Source organism: Camelus dromedarius, chromosome 3 (genome assembly GCF_036321535.1).
Source record: "Camelus dromedarius isolate mCamDro1 chromosome 3, mCamDro1.pat, whole genome shotgun sequence".
Lineage (NCBI taxonomy): Eukaryota > Metazoa > Chordata > Mammalia > Artiodactyla > Camelidae > Camelus > Camelus dromedarius.
This window is the reverse complement of record NC_087438.1, coordinates 38,872,748-38,900,418: the sequence shown is the minus strand read 5'-3', so window position 1 is coordinate 38,900,418 and position 27,671 is coordinate 38,872,748. Positions and strand designations below refer to the sequence as shown.

Below are 27,671 nucleotides of genomic sequence, written 5' to 3'. Positions count from 1 at the left end.
GCAATTCAGAGTTTTAATCTTACCCAGGAGAATTAGACACCATGAAATGGAAGTCAATATGTTAGTAATCTGTTCTTTCTAAATATTGCTGTAGAAATCATATGAAAAGTCTTGACCTCATGATCTCACCAATTTGTCAGTTACACCTTTGCTTTACATCCAAGTTAGCCTATTTCAAACAAATAACTAGAAAAAAAATGATGACACAGAAAAATCTTTGATTTCCTTCTTTGCTTCAGGGTTCTAGATATTTACGTGGGAAAGACTGATTCTTCACGCATTATTTGTCTCTGATGGGTTGGTCTATAGCACTGCAAGCTATTTCATCAATAGCAAGCGGAGGTGAAACTGTCTGCAAAATCTCAAGAAAATAAGGTCTTTCTTATTTAGACCAAATGTAACGTATCTGGAAACTATCAGGCCTATACAGAAGTACGCATTATGTTTGGAGTAAAATGTTTTCTGATATATTTCCATGGAAAACATTCCAAGTTTGGATTAGAAGAATTCACAAGAATTATTTGTCTTAATTGTGAGCAATACATATATATTAGCTTCTTAAAATATAACAGAGATAATTTTTTAAAAATGTGAGCATTAATAACAAGTGCAGTATCCAGTTGTAGATAAGCTCCTAAGTAAATTAGTGGCATTCATTATTTGATGTGGAAATATTTAGTGCTTAAAATAAATGAGAATTTATATATTTTAAAAAAAAGAATTATTTGTCTTAGACTGTCAGAAAGAGAGTGCCTTTGGAATTTTTTAAGGAAGTCTAAAATCAGAGATATCAAATTATAGACTTCCCTAGTGCATAAGCAAATTTTGACAAGGGAAAAATAAAAGTTGACAGTTAAAGGTGTAAGTAGCACTTCCATCTACTACTTTTTCAAAACAAAATAAACATCATTTATTTTTGTTAATTATGTTTATTTGTTAAAGTTAAGAATATGATTCAACATTAGAAATTAAATGCCTACTGTATGCTTTGCCTTCTACTGCATGCACATCTCAGGCTTCTTATGTGCTAAGTTGTATGCTCATCAAACACTTGTAAATACTACTGTGCGTGTTTCCAACGGGTGGTGGCTTCTAGGCTCTCCTCATCACTGAGATCTGGTATCAAGTTCCTAAATACGTAACTGCTGGGTACGGCGAAAGCCCTAGCACCTTGGACTAAAGAATTCCGGAAATGTCAAGAAATACAGAGTTTAAGCCCTATGGGATAATTTGCAGATATATTATAAAACTTGCCTTCTTGGTCTGCTGAAGGTTTTTCAATTTCCTTTGGTCCATCAGATCCTTTCCAAAATACAACAGGCACTGGAATGTCTAAGGATGTATTTTCTATACATTTAAATGCCTTGCACAGCTAGTTTTAACAGGCTTCTTTCCTAACAAGTTTAAGAGGTGAGGATGACATCTTGAATAGCCATCATGGGCCAGTCTCTTTTGAAACTTGAGAGACTTTGTCACTCATTCATTTGCTTTTAATCTGAATATGAATTGCCCATGTAATGGTCAATTTAATTATTTTTATGTACTGTCTTTACTGTTCTGGGGGTCTTGTTTTTGTCTCCCCATTTGAACTATACATTTTTTGAGGCCAGAGGCTCCCTTATGTGCCACGGGAATGTTATTAATGCATCTTTGATGAAGCATCTTACTACACTTTCTTAGTTGGTATGACCCTTTTGTTCAAAAAAGCAGCTTGCTGATAAGATCAGGGCCTATCACGGCCGAGAGTCTGGTGGAAGATTCTGGAGCTGGGACAGCACGTGGATTCTCTGATCTCACATTTTCAGTGGTTTCTCTGTGCTCAAACGGATTATGCTTTCAGCCACAGCACCGTACTGACAGTAAAGAAAAAGGATACTTATCATATAGCTTTAAACTTTTAACAGATTATATAGCACAGGGAACTGTATTCAATATCTTGTAGTAACCTATAATGAAAAAGAATATGAAAAGGAATACATGTATGTATGCCTGAAACATGCTGTACACCAGAAATTGACACATTGTAACTGACTATATTTCAATTTTAAAAAAACAAAAACTTTTAACAGACCACCCCACCTCAAATGCACCATGAGTCAAAGTATTTATGTATGTACACACACACACACACACACACAAACACACACACACGCGCGCACGCGCACACACGCTCTTAAATTCTGCAGTTATCTTTTGAATGGCACAGTTTCATTGCATAGCATTCCTGGAGTTAAAAGCATTAAGCTATTTGACGTAAGCATTTAAAATATCCCACAATTTGGCAACCCAGTTTTTGTATTTCTTCATTTCTTTGTTAACATCTGAGATCCTTAAAATGTGGAAGTCACTTCAGCTTATCTTGACCTTTGAGAGGTCTTAGAAAGGGGGGAGGGTATAGCTCAGTGGTAGAGCACATGCTTAGCATGCACAAGGTCCTGGGTTCAATCCCTGGTACTGCCGTTAAAAAAAAAAAAAGAATAAATGCAAGGCCTTAGATACAATTCCACTATTGAAGCAACTGGAATACTTGGGCATTAGCCAACATTTCTGTATTGAATTTCTCCTTTACAAGTTTGTTTGTTTAAGAAAAATAATTGTATATTCTGTAAGATCCTCACACGTGTCTAAGATAGTGTCATTTTTTTTTTCCTTTGGAGATTGAATGGTATCCTGTGTGATCCAGGTGATACACGTGGCTTTAAACTGAAATGTTTTTCTTGGCATTGTTTTCCCTCCCTGGGAAAGGATGAAGGAAAGCCAAGTCTGTAGAGAGTCTTACTGGTTAAAGTAACAGCAAATCATATACATTTGATGAATGTTGATCTCTGAGAAATACCTTGGGAGTTATACAATGCTTACAAAAGAGTTGAAAGTGGTTTTTTTAGCAGTGATGAGTTTGTATGTTTTGTGGGTAAAGTACACTTTTGGAGCGAGCCAAATAATGATTAACATATAGCTTATTAATCCAAATTTATTTTGATGTAGAAAGGGAGAGAGAAAGAAAGAGAGGAGAGAGAGGCACAGATACAGAGTCAGAGACAGGAAGAGGATTACATAATAAGAAGACTGTTTTCCCTCCGAGGGCCTGGATTCATTACTTTAGAGCCACACCTCTCATATCTGTTTTAGAGGAGGGAGGGGAGTGATGTACTCACATCAGATCTGAGAAAACAATGTGAGTGAGTGAACTCATATTAAAGGTTTAAATATAACACCTAAAAACAAACAAAAAAAAAACCAAAAAAAAAAGGAAGAAAATAACCTGGGAAGCAAAGAAACAACAAGGAGCTAAGACTTAGCAGGTTGGTGGACTCTGACAGCTCCCCAAGGGAACGCTGGGATATTTTGTCTTTTTAAAGACATTATTGTTTAAAATTGTAGTAATATGCAAGGAAACTTTAAATAGGAAAAGTTACTCTTCCAGAGATGCTCTTGTCTTCCAATCAGAACAAGTCACACAACTTTTTCCTGTCTTCTCAAACAGGCCTGTTGAAAGGGACATTTTATGTGATGAGCATGGGGTGGGCGCTATACAAATAGAAAAGTGTCCATCCAGGACACTTTTCAGGGCAGGTGTTTCACTGACGTCCCACAGGCGAGCAGCAGAAAGCACATTTTTCTTGCCCCTTATACTAATAGACGTCATGGGATCTACTACATAATTGAATATGTGCTGGAACAAAAATCCTAGATAACCTTAAGTCCTCCCCTGTATTTGTCTTAGAAAGTGATGCTCAAATCTGCTATAGATCTACTATCTGGAGATTTTATAGTAGCAGATATGAGCAGGGCCCATAGGAGAATGCAGTCTCTTAGCTCTCTTTGTTCCTACCAAAACCAAAGTTTTGCACATCAGTGGTTGTCAAGTTAAACGTCGAAATGCTCACTAGAAAATGCTGGCTAGAGCTCAAGTCTTAGAAAGAGAAATGAGTGCCACCCCAACAAATCAATACACTGGAATGTACCTTTGTAAGTATCATATGAGTACCTCCTATTGTATAGCATTTTCTAAAAATTTTTTAAAGCTTTTCCGATGTAACAGATATTAATAACTGCTCTTTTTAGTGTTCTGTTCCATAGCTCATCTCATTCAATTTTTTAGGGTAAGTGAAGAGGATGAGTGTAATTATAAGAAAAGAAGAATTGGAGGTTCAGGGATCAGAAGTTACACAACACACATGTGGTCGGAAGTCCTGAGTAAGAACAAGAAGATCTAATTTGTACTGAGAATTTATTTTGTGCCGTATTCCCAGGGCTGTACATATGTTATCTCATTTCATCCCGCAGAACAATCCCACCAGGGAGACTAGCAGTGCCTTTATCTTACAGATGAGGAAGCTAGGCAGAGAGAATTTACGAAACTTGCCCAAGTTTGACCCCTGGCAGTCTGCCGTAGAGGCCAGACGTCTAGTTACTCTCCAGCCTCCCGTTTCCTGGCTAGATCCTCTCATCACCACACAAGGAAGTTCCATAATTAGAGGTGTCATTCTAATACACTGAACTGTCCTCATTTACTTAACTCAGAGTCTGCCTCTGAAAAAAGAATACCTTGTAATTTGATATAGAACAGGGCTTAGTGATCAATCAAAACGTAAAATTATTAAATAATGTTTAAACAGTCTTCTTACCTGATTGAGATTGGTTTAAAGTAGTGTTAAGCAAAAGTATCCAAATGTAAGTGTTTCTCAAGGGAAAGAAAAAAGAAGCTAATCAATGATTTTTGTGGCCAGCTTCTGTCTTCCGCCTGGGTTTTGCTTCGTGGACTCCCATCTGGCTCATTTCATGTGGCCAGAAACACTGGTCGTGTGGTTGTATTTTACTGCCTAAATGTTGCTCCTTGGCCAGCTGTTCGGAGGAGTCAGAAGGTTCTCTGAGCTACAGAGGTCAACTTCATCCCATATCGTGCCTATTTATTCCTCTGCCACCGTTTTGAGTATTAAGATGGCATTCTCAATGACATTCCAAATTGTGAGTAATATTAGCCACATGGAAAATGAGTAAAACAGTTCCGTTAATAGGCAACACAACCATCATATGAGAATAACAGTATTGGTTACCGAGCATGGCACAGTGTGAGAGAGGAGGGAGACTTTGGCTTTAGGGCCAAACAGATCAAGCTTGAATGGCAACTCTGCTGCTTTCCTGACTGGACAATTTCCTAACCTCCATTAGCAGATTCCTTGTCTGTCAATGGAAAATAAAAATGTCTACTTCAAAGGGCTGGTGTGCCCTTAAATGAAAAATGTACCTTAAAGTAGGCCTGCCTGCCACTTCTTTAATAGCATTGTCTCCATTTCCAATTGTGTGATGCTTCTTTTATAAATTACTTTGAGGTTAGCTGTTATCATTGGAACCACTCTTGGTTACAGAAGAGCACATAGAGCTGGCCTATAAACAACTCCCTATAACTAACTTGCACACAGAAAATGAAGCTCACCTTGACAGGTGTGGGGGGTAGTGGTTGAGAGCTGGTTGGCTCTCCATTCGCATTGCTGAGGTCTCAGTGTCCACACTTTCACTTCCAGCTGTGAGACACTGGTCAAGCTATTTCACATCAGTGGGCCTTAGTTTCCTCATCTGTTAAATGGAAGGATGTGAGCATTGTGTGTTAGTCGTATGTCATGCCTGGCACATAGACAATCCTAAAATTAAGTTACTTATTATAAATACATACTAGGATGGAAGCTCCATGTGGCAGCAATTTTTATATATTTTTCCACCTCTGTATTGCCAGTGCCTGGATAGGTGTGTGGCATATGGTAGGTGCTGGCTGTCTATGTATTAAACGAATGATGTGATCAGCCGATGTATTTAGACCCCCGACAAGAGTGAGGATGCTCTACTTCCTCTCCCCATATTCATGGAACAGAAGGTTAAAGCTGAAGAGGCCCCAGAGCTCATCTGCTCAAACCCATCAGCCAACATTGAAAAGCCCTAAGACCTCTCTAGCTCTTGAGTGTGTGAAGTAAATAGAATGCAAAAGACAGACATCCCCAAAACAACAAATGTGTAAGCCACCTTCCCAAAAGAAAGCCTGGCAGTGAACCTGAAAAGAAGAAGCTCTGTGTGGGGCTAGAAGAACAAACTCTGTAAGAGCTAACGTGACCATGAATAAAACACTCGAATACAATCAGAATTCAGACAAAAGATAGATGCGTTCATTCAGAGACCATTTGTTAAACACCAATGATACAGATGGTGAATGACATGCTGGTGAATATTAACAGCCATTTCTCTTTGAAGACATCAGAAAAGCTTGTGTGTTGTATCTGCTGAGTTCTGTGGCAAAAATTCTCCCACTAGCTCATGTCAAGCCACAGAGGTCACTAAATGTAGAGTTGGCAAAAGATGCAATAGATGTAAATGATGCACAAGAACATAGATAATAGTAAAGTGCAGTCAAAATATTATGAATGATGAGTTTTGAATATTTAATACCATTCTTTCCAACATAATTTCTTTATTGGTAAGTTTATATAATTTAATTTTTAATGATGGTGAGGTATGACAACCAACTTAGAAATACTCCTGAAAATTTTACAGTCCACTTTTGCCAACTAGTATGTATGGCTCCAGCATTCACCTGTACCTGGTACTTTATCAGCCACCTAAAAATATTTACCTTATATTAGGAATATAATGAGGAGGAAAATGGATGGGTCTCTGCTCTCATGAAGTTTACATTCTAGTGGAGGAAGGCAGAGAATAGACAATTTAACAACTAAATAAAATAGGGACTGGGATAGGAAATTCTTCTTGGGAAATCCAAAGGAGGCTTCTTCATAGAGAAAATAACAATTTATTTATTTGTAAGTTAAAACATATCCAATCCATACATCCATAAGTACATCTGTAGTCCTAGGCAGACAAGATGTAACTCAGAATTGTACCAAGTTGATGGGACCATATGTATGGGTTGTGATGTCATGACTGACTGTGCTCTTGGTCAGATCAGACTCCTAGTCTCTTGAGTGAATTTGCCTTTGCTTCACCTTTATTGTAAAAATATAAGGAGGAAGAGGAAGAGGAGGGGCAGTGTACATAGACCAAAAACCTATACTAGATACACACACACACACACACACACACACACACACACAAAGGAATCCAAACATAACACTACAGATGGTCATCAAACCACAAGAGAACAAAAGAAGAAAGGAACACAAAAGATTAACAAAACAATTAACAAAATGGCAATAAAAACGTACATATCAATAATCACTTTAAATGTAAATGGACTAAATCCTCCCAAAAGACATAGAGTGGCTGAATGGATACAGTATATTTTGAATTACATTTTTTTCATCTAATCCTCAAAAAGGTTCATATGTAGACAATATTAAAGTGAAAAAAATTGAAATTTAAAAATTGGTAACAGTATTGTGTCATATAGTAGTACCTTTTCTTCCTTGGTGTATCTGTCTATGTCTGCCCCTAAAACAGAGATGCCTTAAGCTAGAGGAATTATGTGATGAATTTTCAATTTCCAAAAGTAATCATACAAATGTAAAATCTTGGATTAGAAGGAAAGCTAGCCAGACCAAACTTTTCCCTAACACATAAATTTTTAGGACGATGCCTGTAAATATTAGGTTTCTGATGCTTGTTGCTTGATCTGTTTTGGCAATTAACTTGTCTTTAATTGATTTGTGGATCATCCACTGAAAATTGTTATGGATAACAGAATGTGGTGGCAGAATTTGTTTACATAGGATAACAAAATAGATTGGCTGGAAGGAGAGGTTTAACTCTAAAATATCCTTGGTTTTCAGGGATTTTTCTTTTCATATATGGCAGTGTTTAGATAGACAGAGAATGAAAAACTAGCTGAATCTGATTTGTGTTCTCATCCAAAGGGAAGATTTATGTCCTGTTTAAGAATCCCATTAGTTCGATGACATAAATACATTCTCTAATGAAAGGGTGGTCACTTTAGGGGAGAGAAAAACATAACAAAAAAATGCTTCTGCCATCTTTGGGTTGTACTTGACAAAAAGCTCTCATCTGCGGGTTCCATGCAGTATCACTGCCCGGATCTCAGACAAACTACAAGAGGAAAACATTTCATCGCTCACATAACCGTTTTATTTCTGTATCTAACCGTTTCCTGGAAAATGACTAGATATTTCCCTGCCATAACTCTCCTTAGCTCTTTGTCGTAAAGTTCAAAATGCCTTGAGCAAAGGTGGTTGCCTGTTGCCAGTGGTACTGCTGCCAGTGGGCGTGGTTTTGCCTGTCTTCCCTTATCAAGGACAAAAATAACCCTGTATGACTTCTGTTGTATGTGCTGCTTTCCTCACCCTTGGCTAAAATACTCAGGGACAAGGAACATCAGATTTCTCCCCCTAAAGAAATCCGTGTGAGCTGAGGCAACAGAAACGTCAGGGAGATCTGACTTGCAGAAAGAAGTTACTGGCTGGGGAGACAGATTATCTCTTGTTTGGGAATGAACTGAAAAGGCTTAATGTTTGTGTTAGCTCTATATGCCTTTAAAAAAATGTATACTGGAAATTAACACAACATTGCAAATGGACTATACTTCAACTGAAAAAAACAACAACAACTGTATCTTGCCTTCCCAGTGTTGGTAGAAAAGGAAGGGGCTCTCTTTCTTTGTTAAATTATTTATATGTAACCCTTGGCACTCTTTGAGAATCTAATTAGTATATGATGGATATGAATTGGCTAGTAAGTGAGAAAAAATGCATAGCTAATTTTACTCATGTAATCAGTACTCAGTTCCCAAGGATACTAACTCCCAACTCATGCTTCCCTCCAGTCACTATGATTCCGAAGATAACCACTGTCTTAACTTAGAAGAGCATAGATTTGTTTTGCTAGTTTTGTGCTTTTTATGAATGGAATTATACAATATAAACTCTTCTGTTTTGACTTCTTTTGATCAAAAGATATTTATGATGGTGATACATTATGATAGTGAGATTCGTCTACATTGTTTTGTGTGGCTGTGGACTGTTCATTCTAATTGTGATAGTATCACATCGAGTAAATATACTGCGAATTCTATTGGTGGTGGACACCTGGGTATTCCAGTTTGAGGCTATTATGAAGAGAGCTGCTCTGAACATTCTAGGATGTCATTTGTTAAACAGATGTGCATGTAGTATGGGTAAGTTTGTGTGCATACACTTAAGTTGGGTGTAGTCCAAGGAGTAGAATTTCTGGGTTGTAGGTTATATGTATGTTTTCAGCTATTGCCAAATAGATTTCCAAAGTGATCGTATCACTTACATAATCCCCAAAGCAGTGTTCCAGTTTTCCACATGCTCACCAAAGTGTAGGCCATCGAGGTCTTCCATTTTCAATGACAGCCTCTTAATAAATGATTACTTAGTAACAGCAATGTCATATAATGTGTCTTATTTATGGAGATGGATCTTCTGATCAATAGGATCTGTTTTTTCAGGAATAACATGGGTAATAGTGAGCCATTCACACTCTGTTTCACATCATGATGAGTAACATAAAGTGAAATGAGTGACTATAGAAGAAAACTTGGCCAGTTGTGCAGAAATAGAACTTTCTCTTTGACCCATATTCAGTTTAAATCTATGATCTTACCCTTACATATTGTCCATACTCATTTGTCAAGAATCATTGTTAGCAAAACCAATTTGTGATCTTTTAATTTTAAAATTGCCATCTCTACTTTAGCTCTAGTTATATATCCTGTGCTCAGTTTAAATCCTATTTTCTCTTCCATAAATTATTTCTTAGAAACATTGTTTTGGACTTTTCCTAAGTCATTGTAACCAGGTTAAACACAAAAACAAGTACATAGGCAATGTAAGTCACGATACAGTAAATATGGATTGCTTTTTTAAAGATTTTTTCAGCTCATGCACTTAAGTCAGTTTATTCCTTTGTTCTCCTTCCTCTTTGTCATTACTTTTTTTTTTTTTAATGTCAAATTCTGGTGACATATAATCCTCTTTTGTATGTCATCGCCTCTAAAGTTTATTATAAACTGATGATATCAGTCTGACTTCTGGTGTATCAAGTAAGCAGGCTGACCCAGGTTCAGCTTGTACTGTGTTAAAATGGAATCATTGATTTCTAGATGATGATTGGAGAAATGCAGCATATGTAATAACTGTGGGTCCTAATTCTTGAAGCTTTCAAAATCCAATCCTAATGCTCTCTAATTGGTGGCATATTAGGTAGAATAATAAAGGAAAGTCAAGGCAGGAAAAACATATTCTAGGGGTTTCATGACATGAAATAATATATACTTTATTACCAGACAGATACTTGAAATCATGAACTTTGAAAAATAAGTGTCAGAAATTGGGAAAGGAATTAAGAATTTATAATGATTTTCTTTTAAAAGTTTAATCTCTACCTTAGTGGGCTCTGGATGTTGTTATATTTGAATTTTAGATTCCTTAGAAATGAGATTTTCCTAAAAATATAATCCTCAGAACCAACATTTCTCAGTGCCTAAATAATTCCCTGGGTCTGGCCAGAAGTTGTATTAATTTTTTCAGGTGGCTAAAATACTATTTCCTCTATAAACCAAGTAGCATCTTAGAATAGCTCGTCGATTGATCGATGATAAATTAAAATTTATTAATGTGGCATGGTAAATTAAAGTTCCCAGGATTCATTTTACCCAATATTTCAACCCAGCAAATGTTTCAGCAAAACTACTGAAAAGCAGAATGACTGATTCTTGTTTTCAACTCCCTGTTGTCCTGCTGGCTGCCACGATAAGTTATGAAACATCCAAATTCAGAGAGAAGGAGGGTCACTAGGGATAAAGATCATCCTCTAAGTAAATAATCAGCCCCATATTCATTGAATACAGATTGATCCACTGGCATAATGAAGTTCAGCCTCCACTGGGGGAACTTACTCTGAGAAGGTGCCTTATGGAAGAATCTGACAGCAAAATAAAACTTGGGAAAATAAAGTAAACAAAGGACATGGTACTTTTCAGGCTTTATTCTTACCATGGAAATATTTTGCCTTGCTTCATTTTCTTTCCTGATCATTTTACTATATTCGAATGAATATCTAGCTTAAGTCCAGCACCAGAAATTGAAGAGAACTTCATATTTTTGCTGAAAAGAACAAGGCAATTTATAATCACATACTAAATAATATGGCTTAGGTCAGTGTCTCTCAAAACTGAAGGTACACACTAAACTCCTGGGATCTTGTTCATATGCAGGTTTTGATTGAGTAGGTCCAGGGTAGGACCTGATAATCCATTCTACATCTCTAACAAGCTCCAAGATGCTGCTGCTAATCCTTGGACACCAGGTTGAATAGAAAGGGTTTATGAGATAGATGTTAGAGTATATTTTTCAGATAGAGTAAATTTTGCAAATAAGTGCAAGTGTCTTACTCCATGTGAAATCAGTTAAAAAAAAAAAAGTCAGCCTTTTAGTAGAATCCAAAAGTAATACTAATTCTTATTAGTATAGGAGAGACTTCATAATATAATCAACTGGTGCAAGAACAAAATATTTAGACACTGAAAATAAATCATGAGGACTTTTGTAAATACTTCAAATAACTACATATCCACACATATCCACAGCTTTTATTAGTTTACTTATGGCTGACAGGAATAGTCTTAAGATGACACTGTTGAGAGGAAAGATGAGTATGAAAGGTCATGAATGTAAGCTATTTTTTCAATTGAAGTATAGTTGATTTACAATGTTGTGTTAGTTTCTGGTGTACAGCATAGTGATTCCGTAATACATATATATTCCTTTTCATATTCTTTTTCATTATATGCTATTGCAAGGTATCGCATATGGTTCCATGTGCTGTATATTAGAACCTTGTTGTTTATCTATTTTATATATAGTAGTTTGTATCTGCTAATCCCAAACTCCTAATATATCCCTCCCCTTCATTGCCCTTTGATAACCATAAGTTTCTTTTATATGTCTGTGAGTTTATTTCTGTCTTGTAAATAAATTCGGGTCATTTTTTTTAGATTCTACGTATAAGAGATATCATATGATATTTGTCTTTCTCTGTCTGATTTACTTCACTTAGTATAATAATCTCTAGGTCCATCCATGTTGCTGCCATTGGCATTATTTCATTCTTTTTATGGCTGATTAATATTTCATTATATGTATATACCACATCTTTATCCAGTCATCTGTTGATGGACATTTAGGTTACTTCCATGTCTTGGCTATTGTAAATTGTGCTTCTGTGAACACTGAGGTACAGATATCTTTTCAAATTAGAGTTTTCTCTGGATGTATGCTCAGGAGTGAGGTTGCTAGATCATGTGGTAACTCTATTTTTGTTTTTTAAGTATCCTCCATACTGTTTTCCATAGTAGCTACACCAAACTACATTCCCACCAGCAGTGTAGGAGGGTTCCCCTTTCTCCACACCCTCTCCAGCATTTATTGTTTGTGGGTTTTTTAATGAAGTTTATTCTGACTGGTGTGAGGTGATGCCTCATTGTAGTTTTGACTTGCATTTCTCTTATAATTAGTGATATTGAGCATCTTTTCATGTGCCTATCTGCCATCTGTATGTCTTTGGAGAAATGTCTGTTTAGGTCTTCTGCCCATTTTTAGATTGGGTTGTTTGTTTTTTTGATATTAAGCTGTAGGATCTGTTTGCATATTTAGGAAATTAAGCCTTTGTCAGTCACATTGTTTGCAAATATTTTCTCCTATCCTGTAGGTTGTCTTTTTGTTTTGTTTATGGTTTGCTTTACTGTGCAAAAGCTTGTAAGCTGATGAGGTCCCATTTGTTTATTTTTGCTTTTGTTTCTATTGCCTTGGGAGACTGATCTAGTATAACACTGTTGTGATTTATATCAGAGAATGTTTTTGCCTATGTTCTTTTCTAGGAGATTTATGGTGTCATGTCTTGTGTTTAAGTCTTTAAGCCAGTTTGAGTTTATTTTTATGTATGGTGTTCTGACTTCATTGATTTACATGCAGCTGTCCAGCTTTCCTAGCACCACTTTACGCTGTTTTTCTTATTGGTTTTTTTTTTTTTTTTTGAGACATTCAGAATGAGATTGCCAAGACATCTTTTGCATCAAAAGCTTGGTTAATGAGTCATCATTTTCCATGAGTGATTTAAGCCACTGAAAAAGAGCCTGGAGACATATCTATAATAAGACTTAGAGAAACCGAGTCTGATATCTAGCCCCATCCACCAGTAGGGTTTCCATTCTTGGAGAAAAGTTTGTATTGCTTCTGAGAAAGCTGACTACCATCCTATGCCACTAGAAATATCAGGAAGTTTGTGTTAAAAACTTGATGATCACTGGCCACTTTTCGAGCATTTTATTTATCCTTAACTGTTGGTGACAGTGAACTAAGGAGAGGGGAAATCATGGGCCAGTACATCTTTTAGTTTTCCTTGTTTAACAATGAAAACTTAGGGGTGACTAGCTATTATATATAAAATAGATAAGATAAACAGCAAGGCCCCACTGTATAGCACAGGGAACTATATTCAATACCTTGTAATACCCTATAATGAAAAAGAATATGAAAAGGAATACATATATATGTATGTATATGTATATACATATGTTTATATATATATAACTGAATCACTATACTGTACACCAGAAATTAACACAACATTCTAAACTGACTGTACTTCAATAAAAATTTTTTTTAACTAAGGGATGATTTAATAAATGGAAATCATTTTTTATTTTAACACCTACAAGAAAGTCCTTCCCATAAGTCATTTTGTATGTTGTAAGAAGACATAATGTAGGTTTTAATATTCAAATCCAATCTCAGACTGCAGTTATTTACTATTTATTATATAATTTACCATGCAAAATTTAATTTCTTATTTTTATATAAATTTTCTTTATTATCATAGTGATGAAGTCCCAGCAAGCAACATTTCTCTGGGTCACATTTACGTGGTGATCAAAATTTAAGCTATACGAGTTTTGCTTGGAAGACCAGCAACCAGCTGAACTAGATTTCCATTCTCATCTTGGTTCAGTATACATCAGGCAGGTTACTTAACTTCTCTGGGCCTCAGCTTTCTAATGTGAAATTCAGTGTATAGACTATATAATTACTATATTCCTCTAATTTTATAGAAATAGTGTTATGGCGGTGTACGAAAACTATGACCTTGAATACATGCCTAAATATTTCTCAGTACATCAAGCATGAATTCATTAAATCAGCGCCAAGCCCAGGTAAGATTGAAGAATAGTTTGATGTCCCTCTGAACTTATAAGCAATTCAATGTTCATTGAACAAATGTAAATTGAGAACACATAATCCTCTAGATATATGAAGTCTCAAAATTTATGCTCTCAACTCTGATATATGTTGTTTCAATCAGGGGTTGGCAGGCTTTCAAAAGTGACCCTGTTGCTAACATTACTCTTCAGAATTATAACTGCTAGTAATAGCTACTATTCAAAAGAATAATAATTTTTATTCTGAATGCTAGTAAGTATAAGCAAGAGAGTGAGTGTGAAAATGAAGACTGATTCTTACCTGATGTTATGTATTCTGAGATTCCAAAGAAGACACCTCCCTAATCTCTACTCTCAAGTGGATTAATGTGAAATTAATGGATTATTTACTAGTCCAGTTGGCTCAACTGGCTTATATGCAATTACTAATAATTTAAACTCTGCCACGTTGCCAAATTAAAATTTAGGTGCTCTTAAGTTGAACATGATAATCCTAAAGTTTCAATTTAATAAATGAGAGGATTAGTGAAAATTATATGGAGAAGCAAATCCAAATATGGTAATTTACATTTCAAAGGGGAAAGGTATTTGTCATCTCTCAAGAGCCACTAGACCACAAAATATCAACATTAGAGATGAGTGCAAGCACAGGGAGAAATGATGCAGATAAGAGACGCCATGTGTGGTAGATTCTGGAATTTGTCAGAGATAAGGAGTGAAGCTTAGCCTTTTCTGGGTTAAGTCCGGGATGAAATAAAATGATAGGCAATGACTATGTATTTACAAAGTTCTTTCCTGTCAAGGTCTCCAGAGATATTCAACATCATAAGATATATCCACATTGGTTTTAAGTACCTAATTCAGGTTAGATAACACATTGTTATCTAGAAAGAGAGTATGCAGAACATCATGCATTTAAAGTGAATAGTTTATATTTTTAATTGAGCAGAGATTCCTCTAGTTCAAATTGTAGCTCTTCATTTCACCAGTGTATGACATTTTTTAAATTCCTTAACTGTACTCGGTTTCAGTTGCCTCTGCACCTACCCCATTTACTGCTATGAGGATTGAGCGGGATAATGCGTGTGTAGCCCTCTGACCAGTACCTGGCATATAGTGAGCCATCAGTTTGTGCTAGTTATCATTACTAACAATAGGCTACAAATTTCTTTTCATTGAAGATAAATTTGAGTGTGAGTAGGAAGTTCGTTTATGGAGCAAGTCTGATTCTCTGCTTTCTTTTCTATGGTGCCCATTATTAAAAAAAAAAAAAAAAGAAAGAAGAAGAAGAAATAACAATCACCAGCCATTAACCCTTTAAAAGTGGGTGGGATTTATGCTATACATACATACAAGCATATGTGCATATATGTGTATGTTTGAATATATGTGTGTGTACATGCGTATGTGCCACTCCTAGGAAAGTTGGATTTCTCATATTTAGTAACTATTCTGAAATGTCTGTGTAGACCTAGCCAAGAGTCATGTATACAACCGATGTTCAACCTGTATTTACAGAATTTAATTTTTTTACCTTTCAAATCACAATTATTGCTTTTTCTAGTTGTCAAATGATGACAATAACCCCTTGACTTTTGTGATTTGGGCTATTATGAGGAACCCTGGGGCTTCATGGCAGGTAGTGATTTGATCCCACATACAACCAAGCTCTTCTTTGAATTTAAGTTACTTAACTACTGAATGAGCCTGTCTATCACACAGTATCCAGGTCAGAATGTGGGTTCCTCTTTGTCATTCTTCCCTGCAAATGCAGGAACTCCAAAGTCATACACATTGAATCTGTGTAGAAAAATATCCCCCAGAAGAAATCTGACTGCTATTCTAGACCTGTGCAGTCCAACAGGTGACCACAGAGCACTTGAACTATGGCTAACCCAAGTGAGACATGCTGTAAAGTGTTTAAGTTTAAAATGCACAGAAGATTTCAAATACTTATGGTGAACAAAAGTAAAAAATACCTTACTAGTAACTGTTATATTAATTACATGTGTCAATAATAAATTTTGCACATATTGAGTTAAATATATTATTAAAATTAATTTCACTTGATTTTTCAGAAATCTGTTTGTAATGTGGTTTTAGAAAATTTAAAATTACACATATGGCCCCCATTCATGGTTCCCATTATGCTTCTGTTGGACAGCACTGATCTAGACCAAAGTAACAAGAAAGAAAACAATAAAGATAATGATAATTCTTAGAAAAATGATAAAAAGTATGAAATTTAAAGTGATTAATAAGATCAAATTCTATGAATCAGTTCACCATAGTCCACCATATGTTTGTTTTCAAAAAAAGAATAACTGGGGGATTTTTTATAAAGTGTTCTAGTCAGTGCAGAATTGCTCAGTAAGAATTAAAACATTGGCAAACCAGGGCTGTGAATAGAAGTGAGATTCTAGGAAAGGCAAGGAGACTGCAGACATTTCTATAAAGTAACAAGCAGTAAAAGCACCAATGAGAATGTTTATTTATTTCACCAAACTTTCTAAGGGAAATTATGTCCTGTAGTATTATCAGCAGATTCGGGGGTTTGTGAAGATCCTAGATGCATTTGAATGTCAAGGATATAATGCAGTTTCCCCTGGGATTCTTACACTTAATGATCTCTTGTTAACCCCAAGATGTCGAGGCTTGGAGTAGTTCAGTAACTCTTTCAAGGGTGCACAGCAGTTTTGATCTGTAACTTGCATTCAGATCTGTGTGACTCTCAGCTCACGTGACAAAGTGTATGTGCCCTTGAGACTTTGGTTTCTGGAGCCACTCTGCTAAATAATGCTTCTATGCTCAAATAGTTTTAAGGAAAAAAACTGCCTATTCTATTTGCCCTTCAAACATTATCCATTCATTAGCATACTAAAAGCACTGGGAAGTACTGAAAAACCATTTAACTTTGTTATTTTTTTTTCTCAAACTTATTTTATGACACAACACCTCTTCCCTTCCACGTGCATCTGTGGATCACCGATGTATTCTGGAACTAACCTATTGGAAATCTAGAACACTATGTGGAAACGCTAGAATATTTTCAACTGCCTGCTATCATCTCTCATTATTGATTACTAGAGAAAATGAGTTTGAGAAAATATAAAATATTCAGGAAAATGTATACATTAGTGTTCAGATGGCTCACTTCTAGCTTGATTAGAGTACCAAACCTAAGATGTAAAAATATGCTTGGATGTATTGCTTGGTTATTCATATATCAATAGTATGTGATCCAAAGAGATTCAAAGAAAGCTGTGTTTAGACCCATCACTGTCTAGGAGTCGGCTCGCCATGGGCAAAGAGTAGGCCTTGCATCTAATGAAGCTATCCTTCTGAGTAAGAACTTCCTGAGATTTGGAAAAGCATTGATAAGATAACAAATACATCATCTCCATCAACACATAAACGGGTGCACAGCTGGTGCTATGGACATGGTGGACAAAAGTTTCATAATGTATTTCTTATTTTACATTATTTTTTTAATTTTTCAACTTTTTTCTATATATTGTGCTAAAAATGCCATGGAGGGTCATGAAAACAGACTGTTGTTAAGAGTTGCTAGAGAAGTGATACATTTGCCATAGTTTAAGTCAAAAATAAAAGCTTGTTGTTATTTAGCTCTTCTGTATTCTGAAATTAAGCATTTCTCAGGGGCACTTCTGCCCTCAGTCTGTCCCCTGAGGTCTTGGATGCTTATACTATATACTTATACTGGAGTTTCCGATTAGTATCCTGATCACACTCCTTTTCACGTCTACCATACTTTGATTATCTTGGATTCAGAACATGATCCTCTACCTTCTTCACGGAAGAAACAATTTGGGAGCATGAGCTCAGTGGTAACAAGTTTTAAGAGCCAATGGCATGTGCATTCTTTCAGCCCTGCTTAGCCAGACATACTTTGGAGATAACCAGCCCCTTTAGATTTGACACTTCAAGGAATCCTAAAATAAACAAGGATATGAGATTGTTGGGCCCTTGGTTTCCTTGTGCAAAATTTAGTTCACTGAGGAGACTGTTTTCACCAAGTCATAGGCTACACAGTATAACAGAAGACCTTTGCATTGATACAAGTTATTACTAACGGGGATTGTGGACCGAGATACTAGCTCTAGGTTCTGTCCTGACCATTCCACACAGCTTGGGCTCCCTATCTTCGCCTCTGTAAGGTAGGGCTGTTTTTCTCTTTCCTGGTCATCTCATAAGTGTGCTATGAGATTCAAAGAAGATCATGCTTGTGAAATAACATAGTCTTATCATGGGAGGCAACATTTGCTGGCGAGCATCATGATTGAATGGAACCTTAAAGAATCCTTAAGAGTCTGTCTGAAACATTCACATGAAGTCATATATGAAGCCAGTGGTTCTTTTGATTTTTAACCTATGAACTTTCTCAAGTCTCTTCCCACAACATCCCTCCCCATTACCAAAGAAAAGCAGTTTACAGTCATGTGTTTTGTAACATGAATGAAGATGGGAATGAAAGTAGTCAGGAAGAGGGCCCACGAGATGGAGAAGGATACCAGGCCATTCCTAGCTTTGAGCTAATGCCCCTGTGACCTCTTAAAATTTCTTCATAACCTCTCAAAAGTCCCCAAGAATACCTTGGAGGCAGAAAAAATGACTTTATGAAATCATTCTGAATGTTCTAGTAGTGCTGTGTGCAGTTGAGTTCAACTCAACTTCTCATCCAGTATAATCCTGGTCTACGGAGTCAGACGAGGTCAGTCTACTGCCTCCTGGCTGATTCTACCACATACTAATTGTGTTCTTTATCTCTGCTCCAGCGTTTTTATCTGTAAATGGAAATAATAATAGTACACAACTCACTGGGTTTTTGTAGGAATTAGTAATATAATCATGTCAAGTGCTTAGTGTAGTACCTGGCATTTGGTAAATACCCCATAAATGTTAGACATTTACTTCTGCTGCTGCTGAGATGCCCAGCAAACATCATTAAAGAGGGGTATTTATGAATGCCTTTCGCTTGTACTAGTGCCTTTAAAGATGTACCAATAGTGCCGTTAAGGGGGTACCAAAGGGGTAATAATGCCAAACTACAGTAGGCTCCTGGCTACCAAATTCTGTTCTGGCAAAACTACAACTTGTTTTAAATGGTTCTTTGTTTTATAAAAATGAATTTAGATTGAATAGATGCTATGATCCCTTTCTTTGGCAAGCAAACCCTTCAGTTTTCAGGGTTAAGAGAAGTTTATATAGATGTTAGCTTTTCAAGACACTACTTAGGAAACAAAACAGTTAGCTTTAGCTAAACTCAAGATACTAATTCCCAAGTCTGTGACTGTACTTGAAGAGAGTGACTTAGATTCTGAAGGTCTTAAAGCTTCTATGTTATCTTTTTATGCAAAGAATAATAATCAACCATTAATCTCTGGAGTCATTTTCAACACACACCTATGAATGAATAAAATTCATACCTTCCTCTTTACTTCTCAGAATACTAAGATGAATTTCCTTGATGACTAAAAGTGCACTTTTATCAGATTTTAAGCTTTTTAATTGTTTTAAATGTTTTCTTTAATAACACTGTCTGAATACATAACTTTAACAAATAAAATTTCCATGGAATGTATTAAACATAGTCAGTATCAGGAAAATATTCCACATAAGTCATGTAAAACTTAAAAGATATTACATGCCCAGTTCAAATATATAACAAAGCTTAGCTACATTTTAATGGAGGAGAAAATGAGGCTCTTAAAATCTATAAACCACATCAAATCAAATCATTGATCTGCTTGGCCACATACAGGTGTAAAGTTGTCCGACCCAAATCCACGTGCCAGATGCTATTACAGGGTCAATCAAGGAGAAACAGTGGCTCATGCTCCAAAGAACCAAACTCCTGATGACTTTCAAGGAAGTGTTTTTAAAGGCAACATTTAGGGTGAGGGCTGCAGAGTGCACAACTTTCTTCTGATTCTGTTGAGGTAGTGGGTGATGTTTCAGGAATCTTAATCTACCTTCTGGCTCCACCCAGTCTGGGGTCTCCCTGTTTCTGTTCAGCAGGTAGTCACCATCCTCCACGTGGGTAGGGTCTTAGTTCCTGCAGAACAACCCAAAGATATGCATCAGATTATAATGTGTATCCCTTGAGGAGGAACTTGGACTCTGCTTTATCACAGACCTTTGTTTCTTGACTGCTTTTCCTTTCAGCATTCCCTCATTTCCCTATTAGTAACTGCTTGAATCTGCTCTTTGGAACTCAGGGAAAGCCTCCAAAATGGAAGCCTTTTTCTACAAATAAGAAACATGGGACTTAGAGGGGCTTTTCTATCCAGCAGGACCCTGCTAGGTTTCAAAAACATTCTAAAGATGCTGGCAGTAACTATCAACTAATAGTCTTTTAACAAAAGGGAAAATATTTCACTTTAGCTGCATTTTTCTGGGAAATATCTTAGTGTGGGACATTCTAGACTTCAACTTTGGATAAGCTGCTAGATTTTTAAAAATAAGATTCTTACTGTTTTTATAGATCTATATTTGAAATATCTAACTTACTGCTCCCATTTCATGTTTTTAATTTTTACTATAGCTGCCCATAGACTAGTGCAATATAAATGCACCAAACTGTGAAATGAAGTTTCAGAGAATCCCATATATACAAGCTTTTGGTAATAGAGCAAATTATTATGACAGGCAGGACTGAGCTTTAATTTGGGGTTGTTTGTAAAACATCCCCTTGTGTTTTCACACAAATATTAGACCTAATATTTGGGCTGTAAAATGTGAAAAGCCAACAGTAGACAATTTAAGAAGCACACAGGCTTGATTTACCAAAGAATTAGGCCAGGGCAGGGTGGGCTGGTTCAACAGAGGGACTGATGTAGGCAGCTTGTCTTTTGAGATCTTCCTTCATCCTTCTCCCCTTCCTGTGACCTCTTTCTCCTCAAAGCCAAAGCCCTTGCTTGTTCTATATTCTCCTTAGTCGAATCTGCTCACAGTAAATTGTAAAAAACAAAGACTCAGAGGTGTAAATAAATAGTTAGACGTGAATGAATATGTTTTCCACCTCAGGGACTTTTGCATTCTCACATGAACTGAGCATTGAGTAGGCAGACTGAATCCCTCATGGGGTCCGATCCTGTGTCAGGGACACAGAACTTCTGGATGGGCAGAGGGCTTGTCAGGCACTCCAGGTAATCATTTGCTACCACGGCTTATAGGCTGATGATGGAGAAGAGGAAGAAGAAGGCCGGGAAAGAGGAAAGGATTGAGGTTTAGATACATTAAAGGATACGGACTATAGGCCTGGCCTCGTGCTGGCCATTTTCAGTACTAATTTGGTTAACCCTCTCCACAAATCCAGGAGGTGGGCATTATCATTACATAAACACCCCCTTTTGTGTGAGATAATTGCTTTGAGAACAGAAGTCATGTGATTACCTGAAAATTGGGTTCACCTTTTTGTGGGAGTCAAGCCGAAAGACACAACCACACCAAAGCGCGGGAGAAGGAAGCATTTATTATTATTTGCAGCAAATAGGGATAACACTGGGGATCTTTCCCAAAGCAGTGTCTCCCCAAACAGCAAAATTGGGGAATTTTTAAGCTAAGGGTATATGCATATTCATGAAGGGGCTAGAGCAGGAGATTTCAGCACAGAATTGGGGCAAAGGTCAACAGAGTCCAAGTCTTAGTTGTTGAAGTCGAGGGTCCACATCATCATTCCTTCCTCCATCTGAGTGAGAGCCTTAGTTTCTGCAGGACTCAAAGATGTATTATTACGTACATCCCTTGAGGAGAAACTAGAACTCAGCTTTATCACTATTTTTGACTGCCTTTTCTCTGTTCATACATTCTGTATTTCCCTTAAGATCATTAATTACTGAGACCCGTTCCATAGACTAATGCAATGTATGGTGGCCAGGTTTAGACCACAAAATGGCTTAGGCCAAAAACGGCTTCTCTTATGTCAAGAAAGCCATTCCTGGTTCTCTCTCTCCGGGAACCCCCTAACCTATCTGCTTGCAACGTGGGTAAGCGGCTTGCTGAAGGTCATATTGCTGGTAGACAGCTAGGAAGCTGAGGTGTGAACCCTGGGCTACCTAGCTCTGCAACTAACCTTTTTTAAACTACACTTTCTAATAACATGAACCAAAAATGCCTTTCCAAAGATACGATAATCATCATAAATAGAAACAAAGGGAAATCATCCAAAAGCAGCTCAGCTGAAGTTACTGATGGACAGGAAAAAGGAAATGCAAACTTTTTTCTACAAGCATTTCCTCTGAGGATCACGTTCCCTGGCTGTCTGGCCTGGTGAAATTATACCTTCCCTGATGGCTTGGAGCTGAGCGTGCCCTTCTTTCTGTCAAGGGCAGCTTAAAGTTCATGGAATAGTTTGCTTGATGCTTGTGGGTACCAATTTCAGGCAGCAAGATGCTACTTTCAGAGACTAAATTAGCTTTCATCAGAGTCCCAGCAAAAAGCGATACAACTAAATTGATTACTTTAAAGTGCCTTCTCAGTTATTTTATTGCTTCTTGAGCCAATTTGTTCTCCCAGTGGTGTCACTGTTACAGACTTAGTCTATGACTGTATTCTCATTTTATGAATAGGAATCATCTGACTATGGCCATAGACATCTCGTCTAGACCATTTTTCTCAGAGTTACAAAGATGGGGAAAATTCCAATCCATACTTGTTCCAAATGGCAGGGAGTGGCTTAAGAACTTATTTCTGTAATCTTTTGAACTGTTTATATTATTTATATGAATGCTGCCATTGGTTGTAAGCAGGCTTGTATCTAGTCATTGATAAGGGTACGGGAAGTTGTGATAAAACCAAGGCAATCTGCTGCCATCTAGCTTTTTCTATTTCCATCTTAAGGAGTTTCCTTCATCATTTTACAAAAAGATAATTTTTTAAGGAAGCAATTCTTCTTTCATGCCTTAGAGGGAGACACTTGTAATGGTACCAAATAATCTTTTTTAAAAAAATGTCCTTATTTTACTTGCGTCTTTATTTTAAATTGATCCTTGCGTAAAAATGATGGTCTAAACTCAGTACAATAACTAAGCATCGACCCTCCCCCTCCAGTAGGGACTTTTTTTTTTTTTTTTTGGAGCAAAAATTAATAGCCACCACCATGACCTTGGGCAACGCTGTGAAGCCAATGCAATTCTTTGTTGCTGTCTTCCTTTTTTCCAGAGTCCGGGCACTTTTCAATGTCTGCAGCTGTGTACTCTGCAAAATGGGCACTTTGCTATCTGAAGATGCCTACTGTTGCTATTCTTCAGGGCCTGTTCTCCTGCTCTGAGACCAAGGAGGCAGGATGAGCTTTAGCACCAATTCATTTATAGAGCATTTAGTCCATCAACTGCACTGGACTGGGCTGGCTCTGAGGAAACAGAGGTGGATAAAACAGACATGTTACTGTCCTCCCAAGTCTGACAATCATTGAACATGGCATCCCTAAATTAAATGCATAATTTGATAAAGGGCATCAAAAGAGAAATAAAGATCCCAAGAAGATATTATAAAGGGGAGAATCAATTGATATGGGAGTGGGAAATCAAGGCTTCTGGGAGGAAATATGTAAGAGGAGAAATGAAGTGTGAATAGGAATTAGCCAAGTGGAAAACAAAGATAGCATATTTTACGGAGAGGGAAAAATATGTGCTAATAACATTTCAAAAAGAGGTGGGAAAAGCCAGAAGATTTACATCATTTTTACTAATGAGTAACTGGCTGACTGGTTTATCTCTTCTGTGGATGCTATGCATACAGTGTGATTAATTACCAGGATATAAGAAGAAATTTATTTCCAGGAATAGGGAGGTGAGGAGGAGGCCTTGTTAATGTTATGGACCCATGTTTATATAGTTCTGCTTTGCCTGTAAACCTCAGTAAAACAATAGTGATAACCAAGGGGTGGTACCATACGCTTTCCCAGTGTACTCACAGCTAATATAAAATCTAAATACCATGTAACCACTGTGCTTACTAAGCAAACACAGTATCAAGGGAAGTCCTCTGGATCGATCACCTTCTCCAACTTGTTTCCCCTAATTCCTTCCCATTGAGTGGCTTTTGGCAGACAAATTGCCAATCCTACAAAGGCTAGCAGATCTAGAAAGGACAGTATTAAATTTGGAACCACTCCTTGATTCTGTATGTTTTGTGTGTAAGGTTTGTATCTATAAGAGAGCCCTAAAACTTAGCATGAAACAAACAGGTGAGGGTGTGTACTATTCAGCTAAGCAGTAATATTCTATTTTAAGACTTTAACTTTGGATAAGCATAAACAAGACCTTCAGGTTTAGAGATTTGCATACGTTCTTTAACAATGTATTATTTGCATTACAATACATACAATTTTGTATATACTTAACGAGATTACTGGTCTGGGGTTTCAGGATGTATATGAAATACAATTAAAGTGTTACAATTAAATCTAAATCATCCCCACAAGAAATAACCCTAGCTGGTTATTTACTGAAGAATCTTGAATCTAGTAGTAGATCAAGGACCCCCCCCCCCCCCCCCCCGCCAAGGAGACTTTAATTAGAACTCTTTAGGACTTAGCAGACCTGGAACCAAAATCTCTCCATAAAAGTGAAAAATGCCGTGGGCTATGTGAATTATAAAATTTGAAGCCATAAAAGCACTACAACAGCTGATTTTAATTGCTCTGATAATGAGATGGAGAGAGGCACACTCTGCTTCCTGAATTTATGTTAGAAATAGATGGGATTCTTGCCAACGGTGTATCACAGTTATGAGGTATTCTGCACGGGGAATGTAAAAAATTTTTTGAAAAATTTTTAAAAACAGGTGGACAACAAACATTCTATGCCATTCTATGCCTTCACTCATGGAGAAAGAGATTACAATAATCTTTATGTGAAAGTTAGTGGATTTCTCACAAGGTCCCTCCTTTTCCAACTAATTTTTTTTAATTAGAAGTATAGTCAGTTTACAATGTATCAATTTCTGGTGTACAACATGTTTCAGTCATACATATAAATACATTTATTCATTTTCATATTCTTTTTTAGTATAGGTTACTACAAGATATTGAATATAGCTCCCAACTAATTTTTAATTTAACTTCTTCCCTTTCTTGAAAAATAGTTAATAATAATTCCTAAGGGAAAAGAAAGAGAACAACAGAGAGTCTCTTACTGATCAGTGATTTCTGTGAAAACAGCCAACTTACTCTCCCTTGCTTTTCTTTGACCTAGGGAACTGGATGTGTGGACTTGTACCCAGATTTTGATTAGGGAGCTCATTCTATGGTCATAGAAAAGCTTTTCTTAGTGGAAAATTCAAACGGTCAACATTGGTATATTAGTTTTAAATGCTATCAGCAGTAAATAACAAGAAACCGGAACTAAAAATGGCCCAAACAAATAGGAGTTACTTTTAAATAAGTGGCCCCTGGAGGCATTTCAGCTGTTGTATGGTATTATTACCATTTACAGAAGGTCAGCATCCATGCAGTGTTCCTGGCCTTTCCCTCATGACAGCAACATGGCTGGTGCAGCTCCAGACATCAAATCTGTGTTACATGCAATCAGGGGCAGAGGGGATGGGAGAGGAATGGAGGGACAGCTCTAGCTGTATCTACCCAATTACCAGAAACACAAAAGCCTTCCCCAAAGCCTTCAGAAGACTTCTGCTTGTAACCCAATAGCCAGAACTATGCCATATGGCCATCTCTAATGGGAAAGACATTGGAAATTTAATGTTTGCTTTCTTGTATCTATAACAGATGCAGCAAGGATGAAGGGAGTTGGAAAAGGCTATGAACTAGACTATTAAGTATTTGGCCACATTTGGCCTATATTAATATATTGTTTTCAAAGGGTTAAATTAACTTGACAAGTTTTCTCAAGGACAAGAGGATAGGGAAGAACTTGTGCCAAATGCAGAGTAGACCTTGGAAAGAGTAAAGTGGAAGGGAAAATAAAGCAGGGCTAATCTAAAAGTTCCTTGATGTCAGATCTTATGAAACTTTAGGCAAGCCAGTCACTGACAATAGACTTTAAGGTTCTCTAACCCATAGTGTAGATAATAAGAACATTTCTACTAATTTTCACAAATGTCATCAAAAAATTGGTAAAAAAAAAAAGTATGTGTGCTATATATGTATGTGTGTGTGTGTGTGTATATATATATATATATATATATATATATATATATATATATATATATATATATAACTATTTAAAGTAAAAAAGAAATTATGTTGCTTGGAGAGAAAAATAACCAAAATAATCATTACTGACACTTAGTCATCAAGACATGATTTAGGCATGATTTATGCATGTCTATAAGATGAACAAAAGAATAAATAATAATTGATAATTGTTTCAGGTATTTTAATCATATTAACCCCTGAAACAACTGATATCAAGTAGGTTGGCTTTAATCAACTCAGTAAATGATTTATTCAGTACCTGTGATGCTAGGAGCCCTCTGTTCAAGGGGTACCTAGGATTTAGGGAGCCAGGAAGCTGACAGAAAAAGATAAATAATATAAGAGAGGGTCAGGCACATGGCTATGGCTCGAGGAACTGGGAACCAAGTTGTTTGGAAGGATGTGTATGTGACTGAGGAAAGGTGATGCTAAAGTAGACTAATACTTGCTTACAGCTTTGAAGGATGATGCCATTCCTAGAAAAATATAAGTGGAAGCCACAGAAGTAGGATACAGAAGTCTATGTTTGAGTAACCCAGAGTGATTGTGTTTTATTGGACTCAGAAAAGGAAATTTGAAAATGGTAATTTGGATTACAGGGGGCCTTGAAAGACAGAATGAGGAGATTAGCGGACAGTGGGGCTTTGGATTCTGAAGAGAGAGCCCCTGTTTAAGGAAGTGTCTGTGGTTGTGAAACAGTTTTTATTCAAGACTATCAAAATAACTCTGGGGAAAAATAATATGGCTTTCTGAGCACGTGCCATAGTGTTGCAGGAAAGTAAGGCATGAGAGGATGGTTATCTCCCAGGTCTCAGGAAAGTCCCTGGGATGCACGAATGAGGGTCCTTGGCTTTATACAGGAAAGAACTCAAGATTGAGCCATAGTAAAGTCAAATGTAGGTTTATTTAGGGAGATACACACTCCATAGACAGAGTGCAGGCCTTCTCAGAAGATGAGAGGCGGCCCCAGGGTATGTGGTTGTTAGTTTTTATGGGCTGGGTAATTTCATAGGCTAACAAGTGGGAGGATAGTTCCAACTATTTTGGGGAAAGGGTGGGGTTTACTGGAGTTGGGCCCCTGCTCACTCTTTGGCCGTTTATGGTCAGCCTGGGAACTATTGTGGAGCCTGGAGGGGTGTCATTTAGTGTGCTAACACATTACAGTGAGTGTATAGTGAGGTTCAATGTCTACTGGAAGTCAAATCTTCCACCGTCTTGGGCTTAGTTGGTCCTAGCCAGTTTATGTTGTATCCTCAATTACTGTGTCATTTTTTTTAATGGTTGTGCCTTGCCCCC

At 37.0% G+C, this 27,671-nt stretch overlaps 1 protein-coding gene across 4 annotated transcripts in view; it reads left to right on the top strand.

Moving 5' to 3' along the window:
• The window catches only part of PDE4D (phosphodiesterase 4D), a 1,287,753-nt gene that overhangs the window by 967,472 nt on the left and 292,610 nt on the right, over positions 1 to 27,671 (top strand). The gene's annotated exons all lie outside the window — the stretch shown is intronic.